Below are 18,220 nucleotides of genomic sequence, written 5' to 3' on the forward strand. Positions count from 1 at the left end.
GTGATGAGATCAACATGATAATCCAAGAACCAGATACTCAAGATGTCCACAACCGGGGGCACGGCTAACCATGATTAGTTTGTACACTCTATATAGGTTTGTGCACTTTTCCCCACAAGACTCGATCTCCTCCGTTGGATTTCTGGCACTACATGGTGTTTGAGAAACGGATGACCAAGACACAGTCTTTCAGAAACATTAACTCTTTACTCTGGGTGGACAGTTACACCTACTTTTCCCTACATCTGCTAGCGCACCACTGAAAGAGGTCATTCAACATACTCAACTATGCTAGAGCTCATAATAGCTTGTGGCTGCACACGGAAGTTTCTAGCATCAATAATCTTATGATCCCTTTGAGCCTGGGTGGCGGACCTTAGGATGATCACACGGAACCCCGAGATATCCTAGGAAAACACTGGATTCTCCAGGTGCCCAGCAATCCACCCAGATGTGATTTTAAGTAGCCACCTTAAGTTAACAATTAATCAACAAACTCACATCTATCATGAATACACACACCCAATCCACGTCAGCATAGCATAGCAATCCTGAGCATAACGTAGAATGTAACTCCCAAAGGTTTGATAGAAAACAGGGCAATAGGTTCTACCTCATCAACTACTTCCCAAATCCACATGTTATTCAGATCGTGATACGTCTCCAACGTATCTATAATTTATGAAGCATTCATGCTATATTACTATGTGTTTTGAATGATTATGGGCTTTATTATCCACTTTTATATTATTTTTGGGACTAACCTATTAACCGGAGGCCCAGCCCAGATTTGCTGTTTTATGCCTATTTCAGTGTTTCGAGGAAAAGGAATATCAGACAGAGTCAAAACGGAAAGAAATCAACTGGAGAAGTTATTTTTGGAAGGAAAGCCACCCGATGGACTGGGAGTGCACGTCAGGAGATATGGGAGGTGCTCACGAGGGTGGGGGGCGCCCCCCTGGGCGCGCCCCCTACCTCGTGGGGCCCCCGTAGCTCCTCCGACGTACCCCCTGCACCCATATATACCTACATACCCAAAAACTTCCAGAACAGAACCTAGATCGGGAGTCCCGCCGCCGCAAGCCTCCAGAGCCACGAAAAACCAATCGGGACCCTGTTCTGGCACCCTGCCGGAGGGGGATCCCATCACCGGAGGCCATCTTCATTGTCCCGGTGCTATCCATGACGAGGAGGGAGTAGTTCACCCTCGGGGATGAGGGTATGTACCAGTAGCTATGGGTTTGATCTCTCTGTCGTGTTCTCTCTCGTGTTCCCTCTATGGCACGATCTTGATGTATCCCGAGCTTTGCTATTGTAGTTGGATCTTATGATGTTTCTCCCCCTCTACTCTCTTGTGATGAATTGAGTTTCCCCTTTGAAGTTATCTTATCGGATTGAGTCTTTTATGAGAACACTTGATGTATGTCTTGCCGTGATTATCTGTGGTGACAATGGGATATCATGTGCCACCTGATGTATGTTTTGGTGATCAAGTTGCGGGTTTCGTGACATTGGGAACCTATGCATAGGGGTTGGCACACGTTCTTGACTTTTCGGTAGTAGCTTTGGGGCACTCTTTGAAGTACTTTTATGTTGGTTGGATGAATCTGAGATTGTGTGATGCATATCGTATAATCATGCCCACGGATACTTGAGGTGACAATGGAGTATCTAGGTGACATTAGGGTTTTGGTTGATTTGTGTCTTAAGGTGTTATTCTAGTATGAACTCTATGATGGATTGAGCAGAAAGTATAGCTTTATGTTATTTTACTACGAACTCTTGAATAGATAGAACAGAAAGGATAACTTTGAGGTGGTTTTGTACGCTACCATAATCTCTATGTTTGTTCTCCGCTATTAGTGGCTTTGGAGTGACTCTTTGTTGCATGTTGAGGGCTTGTTATATGATCTATCTATGTTATTATTGTTGAGAGAACTTGCACTAGTGAAAGTATGAACCCTAGGCCTTGTTCATATCATTGCAATACCTTTTACGCTCACTTTTATCGCTCTCTACCTTGCTGTTTTTATTATTTCAGATTAAAAAAACCTATACCTACTACCTATTTTGCACTTGTATCACCATATCTTCGCCGAACTACTGCACCTATACAATTTACCATTGTATTGGGTGTGTTGGGGGCACAAGAGACTCTTTGTTATTTGGTTGCAGGGTTGCTTGAGAGAGACCATCTTCATCCTACGCCTCCTACGGATTGATAAACCTTAGGTCATCCACTTGAGGGAAATTTGCTACTGTCCTACAAACCTGTGCACTTGCAGGCCCAACAACGTCTACAAGAAGAAGGTTGTGTAGTAGACATCAAGCTCTTTTCTGGCGCCGTTGCCGGGGAGGCTAGGTAAAGGGTACTCACACTCCGTCACTAAGCTCTTTTCTAGCGCCGTTGCCCGGGAGGTGAGTGCTTGAAGGTATATCTTTAGATCTTGCAATCAAATCTTTTTGTTTCTTGTTTTAGCACTAGTTTAGCTTATAAAAGAAAACTACAAAAAAATGGAGTTAAGTTTGTCTCATACGCTTCACCTTTTTAATATCTTTCGTGAGTATGATGTAAAGGATAATTGTGCTCAAGTGCTAGAAGAAGAAATCTCTAAATTGTTTGGCACTAAATATTTGAATGATGAGCATGATTGCAATGTTGTTAGTACGAATTCTTTGAATATCCATGATGCTAATGATGATTGCACTAGTTATGATGAAAATGCCTCCTATAAGCATGTCAATTTTTTTGGAGTGCATTGGGCTTGCAAGGACACACCAAATAGGGAAGATAGATATTGCAAGAGGTACTTAGAAACCAAATTGTTGCAAGAAGAGCTAGATGAATGTGCTGAAAGATTCAATATTTTTCGCGCTCCTTGTGAACTTTGCAATGAATGTGGTCATTTAAATCTCCAATGCTATTTGTTTCATGATCAAGTTGTGTCCAAATATTGTGATAATTTGATTACCCTTGAGCATCATAAAGAGCTTAGCCTTCTTTTGGGTTATGATGAAATGAAACGTATAACTAAGGGTATTCCAAAATTTAGTCTTGATAAAATTCTTGATTTTGATCTAGAGAAAATTTATATGTATTGTGTGGAGAATTGCATTGAAAATCCTTATATTGCCAATTACATAAAGAAAAGAAAACAAATAGAAGATGATGAGAATACTAATGAAAGGGAAGAGACTTCCCAATATCCTCCTATTATTTCTCATGATGAATCAGGTAACGAGGAGGAGCTTTCTATTCAGCCAAGCTCATCAATAAGGAGCTCAAAGAGGAAGGTTGAACCTACACATAATGTGAAGAAGAAAAAGAAAAGAAGGAGCAACAAAGGTAAAAAGGTATCCCTCCCAAATGATGTTGCTCCTACTACTACTTGTGACAATGATAATTGCTATACTATTGGTGCTATCCATATTTCTAATGATGAGAGTGATTATGCTTATGATATGAAAGGGCCCAAGCTTGGGGATGCTATGTTTAATGAAGATGATATTTTTAGCATCCCAAGTTCTGATATGCAAAGTTGTTATGATGATAGCATGCCTCCTACATATGATGATTATATTGATGAAAGTGGGTTCGGAAGAGAGTCAACTTTAGGAAGTAGTGATACCACTATTTTGGAGGATGTTGAATTTTATTGTGATGAATACGAAAGTGGATTTGGAAGAGTGTCAACTTTATTTAGTGGTTCCACTGTCTTGGGAGAGGTTTCAATCGATTATGATGAGAATGAAGTTGCTACTTATGATGATTATTGTGATGAAACTTATGCTATAAAAATTAGTGATGATTATATTTACAAATTTTGTCATGATTATGATTACCCTTTTTCTGAACATTACTCTTTTAATGTGGAAATAATTTTTAGTGTTCAAGTCTCTTATGATATTCCCACTATTCCGAACGAGAAGAATTTTGCTTATGTGGAGAGTAGTAAATTTTCTATGCTAGTAGATCATGAAAAGAATGCTTTAGGTGATGATTATATTGTTGAATTAATTCATGATGCTATTGAAAATTATTATGAGGGAGGAATATATGCTTGTAGGAATTGCAATAATGTCAAGTTTCCTCTCTATGTGCTTAAAGTTTTGAAGTTATGCTTGTTTTGCCTTCCTATTCTAGTTGATTATTGTTCCCATAAGTTGTTTTCTCACAAAATGCCTATGCATAGGAAGTGGGTTAGACTTAAATGTGCTAGTCATATTCTTCATGATGCTCCTGTTATGTTTCAATTCTTATCTTTTATGTGAGCATCATTGCCATCATCATGCCTAGCTAAAAAGGCATTAAAGAAAAGCGCTTGTTGGGAGACAACCCAATATTTACCCTTACTGCTTTTTGTGTGTCCACATGATTATGATACTGTAGTAATCATGTTTTATAGCTTTTGTTTCAATAAAGTGCCAAGTAGAACCTTTGGGAAGACTTCGGTGAAGTTTATGTGATCTTGCTGTGAAAAACAGAAACTTTTGCACTCACGAGAATGGCTACAATTGTTTACTGGAGAGTGATTTTAGGTTTATTCTTTTTGCAGATGATTAATAGAAAAATTACGCAGGTCCAGGAATTTATTTCATAATTTTTGGGGTTCCATAAGTATACGTTTGATACATATTACTACAGACTGTTCTGTTTTTGACAGATTCTGTTTTCATTGTGTTGTTTGCTTATTCTGATGCATCTATGGCGAGTATTAAGTGGTATGAACCATAAAGAAGTTATAATACAGTATATATTACACCAATATGAATTTAGAATGAGTTCATTACAGTACCTAAGTGGTGGTTTTATTTTCTTATACTAACGGAGCTTACGAGTTTTGTTTTGAGTTTTGTGTGGTTGAAGTTTTCAAGTTTTGGGTAAAGATTCGATGGATTATGGAATAAGGAGTGGCAAGAGCCTAAGCTTGGGGATGCCCAAGGTACCCCAAGGTAATATTCGCCACCCGCACCACCGTCCACCGCCCCGCGCCTCCTGCTGCCCGCCGCCGCTCTGCCGGAGTGCCGCCGCCATCACGAACCCCGAGGTAGCCGCCGGTTTTCGTTAGAAAAACCGATTGGGTTTTTTAGAAACCCTAGTGCGTTTTTAGATCGGTTTTATTTTATTTTCCGGTTTAGTTAAATAGCGGAAGTGCGTCCGTACGTTCGTTTTAACGAACGATGTTCACCCGTTAGCCGCAGACAGCGAACGTTCGTTCATTAGCCTCTTCGTCAGTTTTTCTTTTTCCAGGGTTTTTCCGTGATTATTTTCGATCGTGATTTCAGCCAAAACCCTAATGTCACCCTAGATACTCCATTGTCACCTCAAGTATCCGTGGGCATGATTATACAATATGCATCACACAATCTCAGATTCATCCAACCAACATAAAAGTACTTCAAAGAGTGCCCCAAAGCTACTACCGAAGAGTCAAGAACGTGTGCCAACCCCTATGCATAGGTTCCCAATGTCACGAAACCCGCAACTTGATCACCAAAACATACATCAAGTGGCACATGATATCCCATTGTCACCACAGATAATCACGGCAAGACATACATCAAGTGTTCTCATAAAAGACTCAATCCGATAAGATAACTTCAAAGGGGAAACTCAATTCATCACAAGAGAGTAGAGGGGGAGAAACATCATAAGATCCAACTACAATAGCAAAGCTAGGGATACATCAAGATCGTGCCATAGAGGGAACACGACAGAGAACACGAGAGAGAGATCAAACACATAGCTACGGGTACATACCCTCATCCCCGAGGGTGAACTACTCCCTCCTCGTCATGGATAACGCCGGGATGATGAAGATGGCCTCCGGTGATGGGATCCCCCTCCGGCAGGGTGCCAGAACAGGGTCCCGATTGGTTTTTCATGGCTCTGGAGGCTTGCGGCAGCGGGACTCCCGATCTAGGTTCTGTTCTAGAAGTTTTTGGGTACGTAGGTATATATGGGTGCAGGGGGTACGTCGGAGGAGCTACGGGGGCCCCACGAGGCAGGGGGGCGCGCCCAGGGGGCGCGCGCGCCCACCCTCGTGAGCACCTCATGTATCTCCTGACGTGCACTCCATGTCCATCGGGTGGCTTTCCTTCCAAAAATAACTTCTCCAGTTGATTTCGTTCCGTTTTGACTCCGTCTGATATTCCTTTTCCTCGAAACACTGAAATAGGCATAAAACAGCAAATCTGGGCTGGGCCTCCGGTTAATAGGTTAGTCCCAAAAATAATATAAAAGTGGGTAATAAAGCCCATAATCATTCAAAACACATAGTAATATAGCATGAATGCTTCATAAATTATAGATACGTTGGAGACGTATCAGCATCCCCAAGCTTAATTCCTACTCGTCCTCGAGTAGGTAAATGATAAAAGAAAGAATTTATGAAGTGTGAATTCTAGAGGTGCACAAGATTGATCAATGATAATTTCAATCACCTTTTCTAGCATGATAATATGTCATAATAGTAGTTCATCTCATAAAACTTTGCATGAACTAGTAACAAGCAATTCACATGTCAAAGCATAGACCATAAACATTCTTGAAAACTAGCAAACTTCATTCTTAGTCATCAAAACAATTGCAATTCATCTTATTTTCAGGAATAGCAAACTCAAGCAATACTTGTGGTTATGAAGTTTTAATCAGACACAGAGAAAGATTGGGGCTTGTAATGTTGCCTGCAAACGTATTCACCTTTGGGTGATGTCAACAATAATAGTTCATGCTAACTTACATCCAATTGGATATATGTATCAGGATCACCCCACCACGAAGTGCTTGCCAAAGGATAAAATGAAAAAGGAAGAGGTGAAGATCACCTTGACTCATGCATAAAGTAAAAGATAGGCCCTTCGCAGAGGGAAGCAGGGATTTGCAGAGGTGCCAGAGCTCGATTTTGAAATAGAGATAAATAATTTTGAGATGTATGATCTCATTGTCAACATAACAACCAAGAGTTCCCAATATCTTCCATACTACATACATTATAGGCGGTTCCAATGCAGAATGGTAAAAGTTTATACTCCCCCAACCACCAACAAGCATCAATCCATGGCTTGCTCGAAACAACGAGTGCCTCCAACTAACAACAATCCTGGAGGAGTTTTGTTTAATTATTTTGATTTGATTTTGATCTTTTTGATCATGGGACTGGGCATCCCGGTTACCACCACTTTCTCGTGAATGAGGAGCGGAGTCCACTCCTCTTGAGAATAACCCACCTAGCTTGGAAGACACTGACAACCCCTAGTTGCTACATGAGCAATTCGGGCATACAAAACAGATTATAATTTGAAGGTTTAGAGTTTGGCACATGCAAATTTACTTGGAACGGCAGGTAAATATTGCATATAGGTAGGTATGGTGGACACTCATGGCAAAAACTGGGTTTAAGGATATTGGATGCACAAGCAGTATTCCCGCTTAGTACAGATATTTAGGCTAGCAAAAGGAGAAAGGCAAGCTCAACATGTTTGAATGATCCATGACAATATACTTTAACTGAGATGCGAGAAAACATAACCCATTACGTTGTCTTCCTTGTCCAACATCAACTCTTTAGCATGTCATACTTAATGAGTGCTCACAATTATAAAAGATGACTATGATAATATATTTATATGTGAAATCTCTCTTCCTTCAATATTCTTTCATGAATTGTTCAAATGACTAATACAATGCTTGCTAACCGTCAATAAATTTACAACCTCTACTTCTTAGATGTGAAGTCATTACTCCCCATGGGATAAGCAAATGAGGCATATATAATTTCAGATTTATGACAATTAACTCATTCAACAATTTACTCATAGGATATAAGTGAATCACACGAGTAAATGAAAAACTACTCCAAAAAGATATAAGTGAAGATCAATGAGTAGCTAAATAATTATGCAACTATGTGAAGAATCTCTCTCATAAAAGAATTTCAGATCTTGATACTTTATTCAAACAGCGAGCAAAGCTAAAGAAAACTACATCACAAGGATAGCACAACTCATGTGAAGAAGCAAAAACTTAGGCTCAACTGATACTAACCGATAGTTGTCGAAGAAGAAAGGTGGGATGCCTACCAGGGCATCCCCAAGCTTAGATGCTTGAGACCTCTTGAATTATTATCTTGGGGTGCCTTGGGCATCCCCAAGCTTGGACTTTTGTGTCTCCTTAATTTCTCTTATATCATGGTTTCTCTTTTTATCAAAAGCTTCATTCACAACAAACTCAACAAGAACTCGTGAGATAGGTTAGTATAAACCAATGCAAAACCTTATCATCTTCTACTGTAACAGATCACTAAAATTATTATTCAACATTGCATACTAAATGCCTCCGTATATTTAATACTCTTATCCTCAAATAGAATCATTAAACAAGCAAACATATGCAAACAATGCAACGATAACAGCAATCTGCCAAAACAGTACAGTCTGTAAAGAGTGCAAGAGTAACAATACTTCCCTAACTCCAAAAATTATGAACTAAAATTCCCACTGTAATAAATTTATCAGATCTTAATATGAAAAAGATCCAACATTAGACCATGCTCTGACTTTTCTAGGGAATTTTTGCAACAACGGTAAACTTTCTGTTTTCAAACAGCAACATGCAAACTAGCAAAATAAGCATGGCAAAGGCTATCCTTGACTTTTTTATTGAAACTAAAGATGCAAAACATTATTCTAACTAACAGCAAGAAAATAATAACAATATAAAATGACGCTCCAAGCAAAACACATATCATGTGGTGAATAAAAATATAGCTCCAAGTAAAGTTACCGATGAACGAAGACGAAAGAGGGGATGCCATCCGGGGCATCCCCAAGCTTAGGCTCTTGGTTGTCCTTGGATATTACCTTGGGGTGCCTTGGGCATCACCAATCTTAGGCTCTTGCCACTCTTTATTCTATAGTCCATCGAATCTTTACCCAAAACTTGAAAACTTCAACCACACAAAACTCAAAACAAAACTCGTAAGCTCCGTTAGTATAAGAAAATAAAACCACCACTTAGGTACTGTAATGAAATCATTCTAAATTAATATTGGTGTAAAACCTACTGTATTCCAACTTCTCTATGATTCATACCCTCCGATACTACTCATAGATTCATCAAAATAAGCAAACAACACAATGAAAACAGAATCTGTCAAAAACAGGACAGTCTGTAGTAATCTGTATCAAACGTATACTTCTGGTACCCCAAAAATTATTAAATAAATTTCTGGACCTGAGAAATTTGTCTATTAATCATCTGCGAAAAGAATCAACCTAAAAGCACTCTTCAGTAAAAAATGGCAGCTATTCTCGTGAGTGCAAAAGTTTCTGTTTTCTACAGCAAGATCATATAAACTTCACCCAAGTCTTCCCAAAGGTTCTACTTGGCACTTTATTAAAAAAAGCTATAAAACATGATTACCACAGTAGCATAATCATGTGGACACACAAAAACAGTAAGGATAAATATTGGGTTTCCCAACAAGCGCTTTTCTTTAATGCCTTTCTAGCTAGGCATGATGATGACAATGATGCTCACATAAAAGATAAGAATTGAAACATAACGGGAGCATCATGAAGCATATGACTAGCACATTTAAGTCTAACCCACTTCCTATGCAACTAAGCTTCGGGATGCCCCGGATGGCATCCCCTCTTTCGTCTTCGTTCATCGGTAACTTTACTTGGAGCTATATTTTTATTCGCCACATGATATGTGTTTTGCTTGGAGCATCATTTTATTTTGTTAGTTTTTGCTTGCTGTTAGTTAGAATAATGTTTTTAATCTTTATTTTCAATAAAAAAGTCAAGGATAGCCTTTGCCATGCTTATTTTGCTAGTTTGCATGTTGCTGTTTGAAAACAGAAAGTTTACCGCTGTTGCAAAAATTCCCTAGAAAAGTCAGAGCATGGTCTAACGTTGGATCTTTTTCATATTAAGATCTGATAAATTTATTACAGTGGGAATTTTAGTTCATAATTTTTGGAGTTAGGGAAGTATTGTTACTCTTGCACTCTTTACAGACTGTACTGTTTTGGCAGATTGCTGTTATCGTTGCATTGTTTGCATATGTTTGCTTGTTTAATGATTCTATTTGAGGATAAGAGTATTAAATATACGGAGGCATTTAGTATGCAATGTTGAATAATAATTTTAGTGATCTGTTACAGTAGAAGATGATAAGGTTTTGCATTGGTTTATACTAACCTATCTCACGAGTTCTTGTTGAGTTTGTTGTGAATGAAGCTTTTGATAAGAAGAGAAACCATGATATAAGAGAAATTAAGGAGACACAAAAGTCCAAGCTTGGGGATGCCCAAGGCACCCCAAGATAATAATTCAAGAGGTCTCAAGCATCTAAGCTTGGGGATGCCCTGGTAGGCATCCCACCTTTCTTCTTCGACAACTATCGGTTAGTATCAGTTGAGCCTAAGTTTTTGCTTCTTCACATGAGTTGTGCTATCCTTGTGATGTAGTTTTCTTTAGCTTTGCTCGCTGTTTGAATAAAGTATCAAGATCTGAAATTCTTTTATGAGAGAGATTCTTCACATAGTTGCATAATTATTTAGCTACTCATTGATCTTCACTTATATCTTTTTGGAGTAGTTTTTCATTTACTCGTGTGATTCACTTATATCCTATGAGTAAATTGTTGAATGAGTTGATTGTCATAAATCTGAAATTATATATGCCTCATTTGCTTATCCCATGGGGAGTAATGACTTCACATCTAAGAAGTAGAGGTTGTAAATTTATTGACGGTTAGCAAGCATTGTATTAGTCATTTGAACAATTCATGAAAGAATATTGAAGGAAGAGAGATTTCACATATAAATATATTATCATAGTCATCTTTTATAATTGTGAGCACTCATTAAGTATGACATGCTAAAGAGTTGATGTTGGACAAGGAAGACAACGTAATGGGTTATGTTTTCTCGCATGTCAGTTAAAGTATATTGCCATGGATCATTCAAACATGTTGAGCTTGCCTTTCTCCTTTTGCTAGCCTAAATATCTGTACTAAGCGGGAATACTGCTTGTGCATCCAATATCCTTAAACCCAGTTTTTGCCATGAGTGTCCACCATACCTACCTATATGCAATATTTACCTGCCGTTCCAAGTAAATTTGCATGTGCCAAACTCTAAACCTTCAAATTATAATCTGTTTTGTATGCCCGAATTGCTCATGTAGCAACTAGGGGTTGTCAGTGTCTTCCAAGCTAGGTGGGTTATTCTCAAGAGGAGTGGACTCCGCTCCTCATTCACGAGAAAGTGGTGGTAACCGGGATGCCCAGTCCCATGATCAAAAAGATCAAAATCAAATCAAAATAATTAAACAAAACTCCTCCAGGATTGTTGTTAGTTGGAGGCACTCGTTGTTTCGAGCAAGCCATGGATTGATGCTTGTTGGTGGTTGGGGGAGTATAAACTTTTACCATTCTGCATTGGAACCGCCTATAATGTATGTAGTATGGAAGATATTGGGAACTCTTGGTTGTTATGTTGACAATGAGATCATACATCTCAAAATTATTTATCTCTATTTCAAAATCGAGCTCTGGCACCTCTGCAAATCCCTGCTTCCCTCTGCGAAGGGCCTATCTTTTACTTTATGCATGAGTCAAGGTGATCTTCACCTCTTCCTTTTTCATTTTATCCTTTGGCAAGCACTTCGTGGTGGGGTGATCCTGATACATATATCCAATTGGATGTAAGTTAGCATGAACTATTATTGTTGACATCACCCAAAGGTGAATACGTTTGCAGGCAACATTACAAGCCCCAATCTTTCTCTGTGTCTGATTAAAACTTCATAACCACAAGTATTGCTTGAGTTTGCTATTCCTGAAAATAAGATGAATTGCAATTGTTTTGATGACTAAGAATGAAGTTTGCTAGTTTTCAAGAATGTTTATGGTCTATGCTTTGACATGTGAATTGCTTGTTACTAGTTCATGCAAAGTTTTATGAGATGAACTACTATTATGACATATTATCATGCTAGAAAAGGTGATTGAAATTATCATTGATCAATCTTGTGCACCTCTAGCATTCACACTTCATAAATTCTTTCTTTTATCATTTACCTACTCGAGGACGAGTAGGAATTAAGCTTGGGGATGCTGATACGTCTCCAATGTATCTATAATTTATGAAGCATTCATGCTATATTACTATGTGTTTTGAATGATTATGGGCTTTATTACCCACTTTTATATTATTTTTGGGACTAACCTATTAACCGGAGGCCCAGCCCAAATTTGCTGTTTTATGCCTATTTCAGTGTTTCGAGGAAAAGGAATATCAGACGGAGTCAAAACGGAACGAAATCAACTGGAGAAGTTATTTTTGGAAGGAAAGCCACCCGATGGACATGGAGTGCACGTCAGGAGATACATGAGGTGCTCACGAGGGTGGGCGCGCGCGCCCCCTGGGCGCGCCCCCCTGCCTCGTGGGGCCCCCGTAGCTCCTCCGACGTACCCCCTGCACCCATATATACCTACGTACCCAAAAACTTCTAGAACAGAACCTAGATCGGGAGTCCCGCTGCCGCAAGCCTCCAGAGCCACGAAAAACCAATCGGGACCCTGTTCTGGCACCCTGCCGGAGGGGGATCCCATCACCGGAGGCCATCTTCATCATCCCGGCGTTATCCATGACGAGGAGGGAGTAGTTCACCCTCGGGGATGAGGGTATGTACCCGTAGCTATGTGTTTGATCTCTCTCTCGTGTTCTCTGTCGTGTTCCCTCTATGGCACGATCTTGATGTATCCCTAGCTTTGCTATTGTAGTTGGATCTTATGATGTTTCTCCCCCTCTACTCTCTTGTGATGAATTGAGTTTCCCCTTTGAAGTTATCTTATCGGATTGAGTCTTTTATGAGAACACTTGATGTATGTCTTGCCGTGATTATCTGTGGTGACAATGGGATATCATGTGCCACTTGATGTATGTTTTGGTGATCAAGTTGCGGGTTTCGTGACATTGGGAACCTATGCATAGGGGTTGGCACACGTTCTTGACTCTTCGGTAGTAGCTTTGGGGCACTCTTTGAAGTACTTTTATGTTGGTTGGATGAATCTGAGATTGTGTGATGCATATTGTATAATCATGCCCACGGATACTTGAGGTGACAATGGAGTATCTAGGGTGACATTAGGGTTTTGGCTGAAATCACGATCGAAAATAATCGCGGAAAAACCCTGGAAAAAGAAAAACTGACGAAGAGGCTAATGAACGAACGTTCGCTGTCTGCGGCTAACGGGTGAACATCGTTCGTTAAAACGAACGTACGGACGCACTTCCGCTATTTAACTAAACCGGAAAATAAAATAAAACCGATCTAAAAAACGCACTAGGGTTTCTAAAAAACCCAATCGGTTTTTCTAACGAAAACCGGCGGCTACCTCGGGGTTCGTGATGGCGGCGGCACTCCGGCAGAGCGGCGGCGGGCAGCAGGAGGCGCGGGGCGGTGGACGGTGGTGCGGGTGGCGAACGGCGGCGCGGGGCGGCGTGGGTGGCGGCGCCACGGCGCGGGCAGCAGCGGCGAGCTAGGGTTTGGGGGCGGGGCGGCTGGGCTGCGGCGGCTCGGGCTGCGGCTTATAAGGCCGGCTGGGGCGAGGTGTCCGGGTCGGACACGGCCCGTTAGGTCGGTTTGACTTTTTTTAAAATATAATTCTGTCACGCAGAAAAACAATTAAAATAAATACTAAACAAACTCCAAATATCCTGAAATAAAATTTCACCGTCCTCTAAAAATACAACGGACAAAGTGAACTTTTATTTGGGACTCTCACTACTGGAATCAGCTTGTTTGCCATCCGCCATGGCGGACGGCAAAGGCACTGATCCCGGATGGCAAAGTCCTTTGCCGTCAGCCAGCGAATGGCAAACCGTCAGGCTGAATACGTGCCAGCAAAGGCCTTCTTTGTCGTCCACTTCGTAGAAACGAACGGCAAATGATTATGCCGTCAGCCATCCGAGGCCAGCAGACGGCAACGACGATGGACGGCAGCGGTGTGAGGTTAGAGCCGTTAGGGGGTTAACGGCGTTCTTTGCCATCAGCCAGCCGATGACAAAGAGGAAAAGCTCTTTGCCGTCCGCTAAGAGACGACAAAGAGCTTAGCTAGGGCAGCACTGGGATGCTGCCACGTGGCCAGCTATGCCGTCAGCCAGCAGACGGCATAGATGGCCCTGTTTGCCAGGCCTATTTGGTCACTTTGCCGTCCTCTTGCAAATGGCAAAATGACCAAATATGCAGCCAATGTTGCCAGTTTGCACAGGTGACTGCCATGTGTCCTCTTTGCCGTCTGCTAGCGGACGACAAAGCTCTTTGCCGTCCGCTAGCAGATGGCAAAGAGGCTATACACCCCCTGTTTTTATTTTAATCCAAATAATTAGACATGGTTTCAAACACAGATATACATGCATACATATCCAACATATCCAACATGTTCAACAACATATTTGATCAAATCCAACAACATACTTCAACAAAGCCAACATTATCCATATATATACATAACCACAAACAAGTTTCCAACAACATATCCATATAGACATACATATCCAAACAAGTTTTCATAAACAACAAGGAAGCACCAGAAGAATAGTACACTCTATGCCCAAGCCTTCCTAATGTAAAGCAAATCTGCAAATTCGGAAAGATGAAAGTTAGAAGAAGTAGAAGAAGAAGAAGAAGACTAGTTATAAGAAGAAGACTAGTTAGAATAAGAAGAAGTTCTTTTTCTCCTCTACTCTTCTTAGAGCTAAGCTAGGTAAAAATGCTAAGTGTAGGTCATTTTAGAGCTAAGCTAGGTGAATAGGTCATTTTGGAGCTTAGTAAGGTTATTATGTCATTTTTGAGGAAAATAAGCTAAGTCTATATCATTTTGGACGTAACAAAGATTATCATGCCATTTTTGACCTAAGTATGCTAAGTATGTCATGAATGAATTGAATAAGCTAAGTATAGCTCATTTTTATATAACTTAGGTAATTATGCCAGTTAGAAGGAAAATAAGCTAAGGATCCATTTGTAAAGCAAAACATTAGAGAAAACTTACCCTCATCACAACAAATATGATGAAGATCGCAACTAAGGTAACAATTGATCCAACGGCATAATGATACCAAGCCTCATTATCAATGGCATATTTTCTAATCTTCTTAAGCTTCAGGCGCATTGCCTCCATCTTCAAGCGCATTGCATTCATCTTCATCTTGTGATCATCGATGACATCGACAACATACAACTCCAATGTCATCTTCTCTTCTTCACTTCTTTTAATTTTTTCTTTCAAATACTCATTTTCTTTTTCAACTAAATTTAACTTCTCGACAAGAGGGTCGGTTTCAAATTCTGGTTCACATACCTCCTAGATTAAAATATCTCTATGTCAACTTGATGGCCATAATTGTCATAAATGCGAAATGCAACAAATATTTATGAAAGAGAATTTACCACATCTGAATCATAAAGCGGGCGAGGGCCGACGGGGACGGAAATCAAGACCATGGCACTATGTATAAGAAACAATCATACAAAGTAAGAAAATTATACATACCAACTATATAAATCATACAAAGTACAACATAAAAATTTGAATACCTAAGAATCACTATCGGTAATGACGTGCTCATCATCATCATTAATAAATGCATCATCATCATCACTATCGGTAATGATGTGCTCATCATCATCATTAATAATTGCATCATCATGTGGAAGGCCACCTTTACGTAATCGTTCAAGCATTTAAAGGTCATCTGTAGTAGTAACTTCTTCTTCTTCCGGCTCTTCTTGTTCTGGCTCAGGGTCGGATTCACTATAATTGTCTACTTCAATGTTCTGGGGTGGAGTAGAGCGTTTCTTGAAACGTTTTTTGGCAAGACGTGTTTCTTGGGAGAATTCTCCTTCGTCGTGTCTTGGTTAATTTGACGTTCATAATCCTCTTCATTGGGGGGAGGTGGTCTAACGTGGCGACACTTCATAAGCGACATCCCAACCACTGAGATTTGGATCACTTTGACAGGCCCACAGTTGATAGAAAACTTGGGTTGCCTGTTGAGCCGTAATATAGACATCGGGAACATCCAAATGGGTGCTTTGTTTGATTTCTACTAGCCCTATATGTTCATGAGTCCTTCTAGTCTCCCTGTGCTGGAACCAATAACATCTGAAGAGTATGACGTTTGGTGGGTTATCACCATAGAATTGAAGTTCATAAATTGCTTCAACTCTTCCATAATAATCGACACCTCCTTCGCCGGTAGTAGAGACACAACAATTTGTACACTTTCAGTTGGCCATAGATAGCTCCTTGCCATATGTACGAAAGCGATACCCGTCGATGTCGTAATTGTCAAATGAATGGACCTTATAGTCAAAACCATTAGCTACTTGTCTCAATTCGGCATCCATAATCTCTGAATTAGCCTACAAGTTTAATAAGAAAGGATTGTTGCATTAGTCGCAAATTAGCCAAAGGAATGAAAGGGTCTAATGGAAATTACCGTTTTTTTGAACCAAGAGATGAAACCGGGATATTCGCCTCCTTGCTTTGCCAGAAGCTCATACTCTTCGACGGAATCCTTTTGGATCACCGCTCCATACGAGAATATGGTGACGTATCGACTGCATCAAATATGCAGGAATAAGAGCAGTTCAAAGAAATTAGAAGTTGCGAAACAATGTAACGAGATCTTACTCGGTGTACGGCTGCACTTATGTTAGGTTGTTAAAGAAATTCAGCGAAATGGTCCGCCATTCTTTAAAATCCAACGATACTAGTTTCCAAGCACTGCATGGTGCGAGATTCCCTTTGAATAGGCTGAGGTTGGATTGACCCTTTGTAGGCTGGTCAGCATTGTACCGAGGCTTCAGATTATGCAAATGACAATTTTTGGCTTCGTAGTGTGCTGTCACGAAGTTTGACGCCTCCTCAGTGATGAATGCCTCGACCATCAATGCTTCTATTCTACTTTTATTTTTACATTTTGCTCGAAGCATCTATTGCATCCTCTCAGTTGAGTAGCACCAACGATTTTGCACGCCCAGCCCCCCCAATCGTGCCTCGGTTGGGAGATGCAAAATCAAGTGTTGCATTGGATTAAAGAAGCTTGGAAGAAAGATCATCTCTAACTTGCAGATCAACTCTGGCGCCAACTGTTCCATTTCTTCTAGGAGGACAAGCCATAGTTCTTTCGCACAAAGAACACGAAAGAAATAGCTCAGCTCTGCCAGTACTAGACATTCCTCCTCCGGGATGAAGCCACGCAACATCACCGACATTATCCGCTCTATCCATATGTGCCAATCATGACTTTTTAGACCAAATATTTTCAATTTATCAAGACTCGCTCCCCTCTTTAGATTTGTTGCATACCCATCGGGGAACATCAACTGCATTTTCACCCACAAAATAATTTCCTTCATAGCTGGCCTTCCAAGATTGAACCATGCCTTTGGCTTCTTCCAGTTCCGCTTTCCTTTCGGTTCTTGCATGTTTTGTAATGGTCTACCACAGAGCTCCTCTTGATCGTATCTAGCCTTAGTGTTATCCTTTGATTTCCCCTCTATGCCGAACAATGTACCAAAAATGGCTTCGGCGATATTCTTTTCAGTGTGCCTCACATCGATGTTGTGTGGGCAAATGAGGTCTTTGAAGTAAGGCAGATCCCAGAAGCATGTCTTGTGAGTCCATGCGTGTTCCTTATTATACCCCTTGAAATACCCTGGACGCTCTAGATCTGGCTTGAGTGCGTTTAGATCTAGGGTCTGTTGGCCTGTCAACGCGGGTGGTGCAGAGTGTTTGACAACTCTACCTTTCATGAAGTTCTTCTTGTCTTTCCTGAACTTATGGCGAGGATCTAGAAACTGTCTATGCAAGTCGAAGCAACTATACTTGTGCCCACCGTCAGCCAATGAAGCTCAAGTGCTCCCTTGCATGTGGGGCACGGGAACCTTCCATGCACACGCCAGCCAACGAATAGCGCATACGCCGACAAGTCATGCGTCGAGTACATGTACCGGTCACGCATTATGAAGTTATCTTTGCTAAAGGCATCATATGTCTTGAACCCATTATCCCAAGCTTCTTGCATTTCGTCCTTAAGCGGCTGCATGTACACATTCATATTCTTCCCTGGATAGTTGTGCCCTGGAATTATCAACGTCAGGAAAATGTTCTTTCTTTGCATAATCTCCCGGG

This window comes from Triticum aestivum, chromosome 3B, assembly GCF_018294505.1.
Source record: "Triticum aestivum cultivar Chinese Spring chromosome 3B, IWGSC CS RefSeq v2.1, whole genome shotgun sequence".
Taxonomy (NCBI): domain Eukaryota; kingdom Viridiplantae; phylum Streptophyta; class Magnoliopsida; order Poales; family Poaceae; genus Triticum; species Triticum aestivum.